Raw genomic sequence first — 10,449 nt, 5'->3', positions numbered from 1 at the left:
TTCAAGGTCAGACAGGTACTCATGGGCCCCGGACTTTATTTATATCCTTCAAGGTACTCTACAACCTGTGAAGTTGACTAGAAATCCCCAAGAAACTCATAGACTCAGACTATGGGGTTGTCCTAGGAACTGCGGCTGGACTTGGTTGCAGTATCTCTCTTGCTAATGAGCACAGTGCTTCGTTGGCATGATTACATGAAGATGGCTCACCGAAAGGATGCTAACATTTTGATTCGGAGTGATCGCCTTCATGATAAACATAGGGTGAGTTCAGAACTGTGGGCTATTGACACTTCCAGTGCTGGTCTTTGAGCTTGTGCTGCATTTGTGGCTCTCACCCATCTGTGCTCTGACTATGGTGCCACCTCTAGCCTACAGCGTTGCTGGGTGGCAACAGTGGTAGCACATGTCACTTACCATGTGTGTCTCCCACTGCTAGCTCACCACCCTCTTCATGGGCTCCATGCCCTGTGCTCTCTGCAGAGGGATGCTTGTATATCATCTTTTATGAGGGCTTTTATGATGGCAGCAGCAGCAGCCCCTTCTGACGGATGTCCTCCCTTATCCCCACCCATGTGGTGTCATTGTGTTCCCCTTGATTGATCTTGAGCCGGATGAGGGACAGGCATGACTTATATGGCCAAGAAAACTCTTCTTACCCTGTCTGACACACCCACCTACATTTCCTGTTTGTGGCAGTGTGTGAAAGACAGAACCACATAGAAAAAGCACATTCTAGGAATGCTGTGATTGCGGCCCCAAGAGCTCAAGAGAAGACAGGGTGTAGAAATGTTGTTCTACCATAAAGTAGATATGGTACCATATGTTCCATTACATTCTCTCTCACACTTTCCTGCATAAGGGTTACATTTGTGGTCATCATCATGACCATCATCATGGAAGCATAATGACAACTTTTAAGAGAATCCCTGGAGGCCAATAGTATCCACAGGTGGCATGAGAGATGATGCAGAATCATGAGTAGTGATATAGCCAGCATTAACTAGGTGGTATTAGGGAACTTCAGAGGCAAGATAGTCCACAGGGTTTCCATGCAATTATGTTCTGAGAAGCTATGGCATTACAAAAGTGTCACTATATTTTTCTTGTAGTGGGAGATAAGAAATTAGGTAGGAATGCTACTTGTGACAATACAGCACATGCTTACTTGACATAATCAGGAAGAGCCTAATACTACACAAAATCTTCACATGCACTGAGGCCCAATAAACAGATGTGTAAAACCTTCCTTTCTACCCATTAGCCTGAATCTTCACCAACAAATCACTATACCTCATAGGAGCCCACAGTTTTGCTATATGACTTTAATCAAATTACTTATATAAACAAGAACACTGCAAAATATATTTGCCTGAGGTCCTACATGCTAAGGATGTATGTATGCTAAGGATAACCTTGCTTACCTTGCTGTACCCATCTCCTGCTGTTCCCATGTGTGCCCTTTGATTTCCAGCAACGCCAAACTGTTTATTCCATGATTTTGTCCATAGCATTCCCTTTGACAAACTCTTACTCATCCTTTAAGATTCATTTCTGTCTTTGCCTGGTCTGTAAAGACCCCATGGTCTCCCACCCAGGCCATATTGGGGCACCTCCTCTGTGCTCCCCTAGGACACTTGGCCCACCTTTACTCTAGCACCTACTGCCCTGTGTCAACATTGTTTACATCTGCCTTCCCTGGGTGATTAATGCTAAGGCAGCAACTCTATCTCCCTTATTCACTTATTCCAAATACATTATTTATCCACTTATGCCCAATACATTGTTACGGTTGGGTAATTTAGAGAAACTAAAATAAATCTAACAGATAATCCCATAAAATCTTTATTGCTTTAAGAAACTCTGAACTCAGTGTGATCAGTTGCTGAGTCGTGTCTGATTCTTTGTGATCTGTTGGACTGCAGCCTGTCAGGCTCCTCTGTCCATGGGATCTTTCAGGCGAGAATACTGGAACAGGTTATCAACTTCAATGGAGAAAGCCAGTTGTGTGATGCTGACATTTACAAATTCCCTTGTCCTGCCTTCACATCTGTGATACAAGCATGCTTAGTTTCTCCAGGAGCTTTGTATATGTTACGTTTACATCAGTTGGAACTACCTTCCCCTTCCTCACAATTCTAGTTTACAGTTGGCCAAAGAGACATCTACGTAATAACTGGATGGGAAAAGTAAAGCAGCAGCTATTACCTTCTAAAGGCTATCCTTGTTAGATTGAGTGAGGCAGGTCCAGGCTTGTCCTTACTCAACCTGCAGTGAGAGACAGAGGAAAGATACTGACCAGCTCCAGCTTGTACTTGCTCCTCTTTTATTTGATTCCATCTCTCCTTCTTCACTGGCAGCCCAGTGACCAACTGTGAACCCAGGCTTATCATCAGAGACAGAGGCATCAATGCTTGGGAGACTCCTACACCGGTGTCCGGCAGCTGGACATACTTGGCTTCACACATTACCCTGCTGGTTCTGGCTCTGTCAGTGCTTTATCAGGGCTGGCTGGTGACATGCTTCTGGTCCTTCATTGCTTTCTGGGACTTTAATTCCCCAGCTCTTCCCATAACTATGTAAACTATAATTCCTGTAATCAGTCTTTTATTCCATAACTTGTAGGGTCAACTTCCCTGATTGACACCAACAGATTCTGTCTCCTTACTTCTTGCCACTTCTTTGTAAAAAAAAAAAAAAGTGAGTTTACTATTCTTTAGGGCCAACTGAAATGTGAAATGGAAAAATTAAAGGTGAAGAAAGAGTGAGAGAAGGGCTGAGATCAGGAAAGGATAGGCGAGTAAAGAGAAAATATATGATACTGAAAATGAAATAGGAAAGAGAACAGCAAAGCAAGTTTGGGGAAAGGAGAAAGCAATGTACAGAGTCCCATGTGGTTCTGTCCCACTAGGAATTTATAACCTGTTTAGGAAAGAGAAAAAATAATCCTGTCTAAAAGTCTATCATACAGTTTTAAACATTCATTATCACATGTACTTACTACACAGTGATTCCCTCTAACCAAGTAGGTATACACACAGTGATGAAGTAATATTACCTCCAGGAAAGACAAGGAGACAAAAATTGAGGTTTCCTTTCTCCTCGTAAACATTGACAGAATCTCTTAATCTTGGGGTAATCATTTGGTTCAGTATTAACAGCTTTTTTATTTGGTACCTGAAAAACATGGGTATAATACCTATCTACATTTTCTATCATTGCCATAGCCTGAATGTTTGTGTCTCCTTACAATTCATATGCTAAAATCCTAATCCCCAGTGTGATGCTATTAGGAGGCAGGCCTTTATGGGCTTCCTGGTGGTTCAGACAGTAAAGCATCTATCTGCAATGCTGGAGACCAGGATTCGATCCTTGGGTCGGGAAGATCTCCTGGAGAAGGAAATGGCAACCCACTCCAGTACTCTTGCCTGGAAAATCCTATGGACAGAGGAGCCTGGTAGGCTATAATCCATGGGGTCGCAAAGAGTCGGACACAACTGAGCAACTTTACTTACTTTTACTTGGTCATGAGAGTAAAGCTTCTGTGAATGGGATTAGTGTCCCCATACAGGTCTCTAGTCGCCTTCCAACATGTGAGGACCCAGGGAGAAGACCATGAACTAGGAAACGGGTCTTCACAATATACTGAATCAGTTGAAATTTTGGACTTTTCAGCCTCCAGCACTGTGATAAATTGTACTGTTTATAAGTCACCCAGTCTCATATTCTATTATAGCAGTCCAAACTAAGACAATGAATAAAGCTTAATAGATTTTAGATTTTTGTGGGTTCCAAGGACTGACTAGAGCTGTATTCCAGGCATAAACCAGAGCAAAGTAATTTTAAATGTCTTAATTTTCAAAGAACATGAGTGGATCCAAATCACAACATGAGGAAACATGATCAAATTGCTCTTTATCTTTATTCTATTTTTTCCCCATTTATTTTTATTAGTTGGAGGCTAATTACTAATTTGATATCTGTGGATTCTCATTTGTCCTACCTCAGAAATTATCCCGTTTATCTTCGTCCTTGTTGATTTTTTTTTCCTCCCCACCTCCCACAAACACTTTCCCATTCCTTGTTTTAATACCTGCTAGGCCTTCATGATTTTTGCTGTTGTTGGTGGGCTAGAGTTTACTGTTGAAGAATGGCAGGAGGACACAGTCACTATATCTTCCCTGATCCTCTACCAACCCTCTTAGGAGTAAGCATACAGAAACTCATGAGAAGCATCATTCTGATGTTCCATTAGGTCCCTTCTTTCAATCTTTGTATTTAAAGATTGGAGAGTTTCCTGCAGGTAAAATGACAGTTGAAAGTTTCACTTTTCTGCTCTCAAAGGTCTGTGAACCTGGAAAGGTGAGAAATATGATATATTCCTAATTTATCTCCCTCTTGTGAACAGAAGGCCACTAGTTGTTTTTTGCTTCTCTAATTGATTGCAGAGTTCCCTTCAACTGTTAAAATTGTAGACATTGTCACCATGGTTTTTTAGAGTATTCCACTATGCAATGGAAGAGGAAATACAAAGGAATAATTATAGCAACACAACCTCTTTGGAATAAAATTCCAGAATTCAGTCTCCAATCTTCCAGTGGTCTGTCCCCAGATTGGGAGGAAGGCGCTTTCTTCCTGCACTTACCTAGACCTGGCTTGAGTAGGGAAGATCTGACTTCAGGAGACTTGATCTCCTGCAGCATCCTGGCTGCCCAAGTCCACTTGGCCATCACTGATCAATATTCTGCCCCATTGTGAAAGTACCGACGTGAAATCCTTCTTCCATCCCTGTGCCCTGATTAGCTCTTACAAAGAGAATTCTGAGAATCCCTTTGGGTTACCATGAATTACAAAATCACTTATTGAATCTGGACTTTAATTTGTTCCAGCACTTTTTTCTGTTTTGTTGTGGTTTGGCTTTGATACTCTGAGCATCATTTTGCAGCCCTGGTAGGAAATTCACTGCTAGAGTTCTGCTCTGAACACTTGGTGGTAACGATCTTGCCCTGTCCACTGATAACCGGTCAGTTTTGTCAGTCCCAGCCGCTGTCAACCTACCCCATGCTTGTCCTGAGAAGTGCCACAGTTCTCCCTGGGGATGGCTGTCTCTGCAGTTGGGTGACTGGGAACAGCCCTGAGGGTCTGTGAACTTAGTGTCAGCATTTCTCAGCTTCTGAGGATTTAAATTGCAGCACCATATTAATGGAATATTTAAACCATGACTCGTGACTCAAAGGTCTTTTCTCAGTCTTCTGGGTTGGTTCTTTATGAGAATTTATTGTTTCTGGAGGGAGAGCATTTTTATCCATGGATTAAAAGCCTGTTTCACTTAAGTTTAATAGAAACAGCCCAGTCCTTGGGGAATCCTGTCTCTACTGGGCAGCGATAATATACAACTGTTTCAAATGGGTCTGACATTAACCTCCTCTTTTTTGAATTGAGATATATTTGATTTACAATATTATGTTAGTTTTGGGTATACAGAATAGTGATTCAGTATTTTTATAGATTATACCCCATTAAGTTATTATAAAATAATGCCTGTAATTCCCTGTGCTATACAATAAATCCTTGTTGCTTATCTATTTTATGCATAGTAGTTTGTATCTCCTAATCCCATATACCTATTTTCCCCCTCCCATCTCTCCTTTCCAAATTGGTAACCACTAGTTTGTTTCCTATATCTGTGAGTCTATTTCTGTTGTGATATACACATTCATTTATTTTATTTTTTAGATTCCACACCTAAGTGATATCATCTAGCATTTTTCTTTGTCAGACTTATTTCAATAATCATGATATTCTCTAGGTCTGTCCATATTACTACAAATGGCAGACTTTCATTATTTTATGCCTGAGTAATATTCCATCGTGTGTGTATACCTCATCTTTTTCTAGTCATCTATTATGGACACTTGGGTTGCTTCCATATCTTGGCTATTGCAAATATTACTGCTATGAGCATCAGGATGCATATTTTTTGAAGTAGTGGTTTTGTTTTGTTTTCTTTTAGATATATATCCAGGAGTGGCATTGCTGGATCCTATGGCAGTTCTGGTTTTAGTGTTTTTTTTTTTTTTTTTTTTTTAATGAACCTCCAGTTTCTTCCATAGTGGCTGCACCAACTTACATTCCCACCAATAGTTCATCAGGGTTCCCTTTTCTCTACATCTTTGCCAACATTTGTTATTTTTAGACTTTTTGATAATAATTCTGACAGGTATGAGGTGATATCTCATTATTTTAATTTGTGTTTCTCTTATAATTAGTGATGTTGAGCATCTTTTCATGTACCTCTTAGCCATCTGTATGTTTTCTTTAGAAAAATGTCTTTTGGATTTTCCGCCCATTTTCTGATTGATTGTTTGCTTGATATTGAGTTGTATGAGCTATTTATATATTTTGGATGTGAAAGTTGCTCAGTCAAGTACAACTCTTTGTAATCCCGTGGATTATGCAGCCCCATGGAATTCTCCAGGCCAGAATACTGGAGTGGGTAGCCTTTCCCTTCCCCAGGGCATCTTTCCAACCCAGTGACTGAACCCAGGTCTTCCATATTGCAGGCGGATTCTTTACCAGCTGAACCACAAGGAAAGCCCAAAATTTTGGATAATAGCCAATATTGGGTATTAGTATTTTGGATTTTAGCCCCTTATTGGTCCTATCATTTGCAAATATTTTCTCTCATTCAGTATGATTTTTGTTGTTGTTTTATTGATGGCTTCCTTTACTGTGGAAAAGCTTTAAGTTTAATTGGGTCTCATTTGTTTGTTTCTGCTTGTATTTATTTTGTCCTAGGAGGCAGATCCAAAAAAAAAAAAAAGTATTGCTGCAATTTTTATCAGTGTTCTGCCTATTTCCTCTTCTAGGAGCTTATGGTTTCCTGTCTTACCTTTAGATCTTTCATCTGTTTTTAGTTTATTTTTGTACATGTATGAGGAAATGTTCTGATACATGTAGCTGTCCAGCTTTCCCAATACTGTTTATTGAAGAGGCTGTCTTTTCTCCATTGTATGTCCTTGTTTCTTTTGTCATAGATTAACTGAACATAGGTGCATGGGTTTATTTCTGAGCTGTCTATTCTGTTCCCTTGATCTATGTGTCTATTTTTATTTCCCCTACCAATACCATGCTCCTTTGATTTGGCTTTATAGTATAGACTGAAGTCAGGAAGGGTGATATCTCCAGCTTTGTTCTTTTTTCTCAAGATTGCTTTGGCTATTTGGAGTCTTTTGTCGTTCTATATAAATTTTAGGACTATTTGTTCTAGCTCTTTGAAAAATGTCATTGATATTTTTTTCCCACTTATTTTTATTACTTGGAGGCTAATCACTTTACAATATTGTAGTGGTTTTTGCCATACATTGACATGAATCAGCCATGGATTTACATGTGTTCCCCATCCCGATCCCCCCTCCCACCTCCTCTCCACCTGATCCCTGTGGGTCTTCCCAGTGCACCAGGCCCGAGCACTTGTCTCATGCATCCAACCTGGGCTGGTGATCTGTTTCACCCTTGATAATATACATGGTTCGATGCTGTTCTCTCTAACATCCCACCCTTGCCCTCTCCCACAGAGTCCAAAAGTCTGTTCTGTACATCTGTGTCTCTTTTTCTGTTTTGCATATAGGGTTATCGCTACCATCTTTCTAAATTCCATATATATGCATTAGTATACTGTATTGGTCTTTATCTTTCTGGCTTACTTCACTCTGTATAAGGGGCTCCAGTTTCATCCATCTCATTAGGACTGGTTCAAATGAATTCTTTTTAATGGCTGAGTAATATTCCATGGTGTATATGTACCACAGCTTCCTTATCCATTCCTCTGCTGATGGGCATCTAGGTTGCTTCCATGTCCTGGCTATTATAAACAGTGCTGTGATGAACATTGGGGGTGTGCATGTCTCTTTCAGATCTGGTTTCCTCAGTGTGTATGCCCAGAAGTGGGATTGCTGGGTCATATGGCAGTTCTATTTCCAGTTTTTTAAGAAATCTCCACACTGTTTTCCATAGTGGCTATACTAGTTTGCACTCCCACCAACAGTGTAAGAGGGTTCCCTTTTCTCCACACCCTCTCCAGCATTTATTGCTTGTAGACTTTTGGATAGCAGCCATCCTGACTGGCATGTAATGGGTACCTCATTGTGGTTTTAATTTGCATTTCTCTGATAATGAGTAATGTTGAGCATCTTTTCATGTGTTTGTTAGCCATCTGTATGTCTTCTTTAGAGAAATGTCTGTTTAGTTCTTTGGCCCATCTTTTGATCGGGTCATTTATTTTTCTGGAATTGAGCTTCAGGAGTTGCTTGTATATTTTTGAGATTAATCCTTTGTCTGTTGCTTCTTTTGCTATTATTTTCTCCCAATCTGAGGCCTGTCTTTTCACATTGCTTATAGTTTCCTTTGTTGTGCAAAAGCTTTTAAGTTTAATTAGGTCCCATTTGTTTATTTTTGCTTTTATTTCCAATATTCTGGGGGGTGGGTCATAGAGGATCCTGCTGTGATTTATGTCAGAGAGTGTTTCGCCTATGTTCTCCTCTAGGAGTTTTATAGTTTCTGGTCTTATATTTAGATCTTTAATCCATTTTGAGTTTATTTTTGTGTATGGTGTTAGAAAGTGTTCTAGTTTCATTCTTCTACAAGTGGTTGACCAGTTTCCCCAGCACCACTTGTTAAAGAGGTTGTCTTTTTTCCATTGTATATTCTTGCCTCCTTTGTCATTGATATTTTGGTAAGGATTGCACTAAATCTAATAGATTGCTTTGGGTAGTTATAATTTAACAATACTAAGTCTTCCAATCCATGAGCAGAGATATCTTTCCATTTCTTTGAATCATTTTCAATTATCTTCATCAGTATTTTATAGTTTTCAGAGTATAAGTCTTTCCCCCTCTTGGTTAAGTTTATTCCTAGGTATTTTATACTTTCTGATGTGATTTTTCATTGAGATTTTTAGCTTTCTCTTCCTGAGAGTTCAGTATTGGTGAACAGAAAAACAACAGTTTCATGTACATTAATCTTCTGCAACTTAAATGAATTCATTTTTTAGTTCTAACAGTTTTTTCATGGAGACTTTAGGGCTTTCTAGATAAAGTATCATGTTATCTGTAAATAGAGTTTTATTTTTTCCCTTGCAATTCGGATGCTTTTTTATTTCTTTTTCTTATCTGATTATTTTGGCTAGGACCTCTAATACCATGTTGAATAGAAGTAGTGAGAGTCTGAATCTTTGTCTTTTTCTTGAATTTAGAGGTAAAGCTTTCAGTTTTTCTCTATTGAGTGTGATGCTAGCTATAGGTTTGTCATAACTGGTTTTTATCATGTTGAGACATGTTTTCTTTGTACTCACTTCAAGAATTTTTAAGAATGGATATTGAATTTTGTCAAATGCTTTTTCTGCATCTATTGAGATGATTTTGTTTTTTTATGCTTCTTTTTATTAATGTAGTGTATCACATTCATTAATTTAAAAATTTCAAACAACCTTGTGTCCTTGGAATAAATCTTATTTGGTCATGGTATACAATCCTTTTTATATATTTGGTTTACTAATATTTTGATGAGTTTTGCATTTATAATTACCAAAGATACTGGCCTGAAATGTTCTTTTTTCTATAGTGTCTTTTTCTGGTTTTGGTATCAGGGTAATGGTAGCCTTATAGAATGAATTTGGGAGTGTTCCATCCTTTTCCATTTTTAAAAATAATTTGAGAAGGATAGGTATTAGCTCTTCTTTGTATGTTAGGTAGAATTCCCCAGTGAAACCATCTAATCCTAGACTTTTGTTTACTAAGAGGTTTTTTTTTTTTTAATTACAAATTCAATTTCACTACTAGTGATCTGTCTGTTCAAATTGTCTGTTTCTTCTTGAGTCAGTCTTGATATCTTATATGTTTCTAGAAATTTGTCCATTTCCAGGTTGTCCAAAATAACTGTTGTGGGGTCTCAGTGCAGGGCAGGCAGGGCCCATATGGACCTTCAGTGTATATCTTGGTGTGGCCTCTGATAACACAACCATCATCAGAGTTTTGGGCTGCTTGTGATGCACTTCTTGAGTACATGCCAACAACGACAGCTGCCCCTCCCCAACTCAGGCTCTGTCCTGGGACTGGCTTGCCTCTGCATTCCATGGCCAAATTTTCTCCCTGGTTGTGGCAGCCCTAGATCCTATGCCATTGTGTGATGTAAAGTAAGAGAGCTGGAGTGTTGGCTTCAGCTGAGGGGCTGGGGGTGTGCACTGAGGTAGTTGCAGGAGACCCAGCAGCCACTTAAGCATTCCTCTACCTGCCCTTTCCACTTTGCTTCTGGGGGCAAGCAAGGGGCACACACTCATGAGTGGAGCCCAGACTGCCCACAACCCTCCTGTTAGCCCCAGAGGTCCTCCAATCAGCCAAGGAAGCTCATCTCTCCCATGTGGGACCCCAGGACTGGGGTGCCCAGTCTGTG

The sequence above is a fragment of the Dama dama genome, chromosome 15 (assembly GCF_033118175.1).
Source record: "Dama dama isolate Ldn47 chromosome 15, ASM3311817v1, whole genome shotgun sequence".
Lineage (NCBI taxonomy): Eukaryota > Metazoa > Chordata > Mammalia > Artiodactyla > Cervidae > Dama > Dama dama.
Note: the sequence above shows the minus strand (reverse complement) of the source record.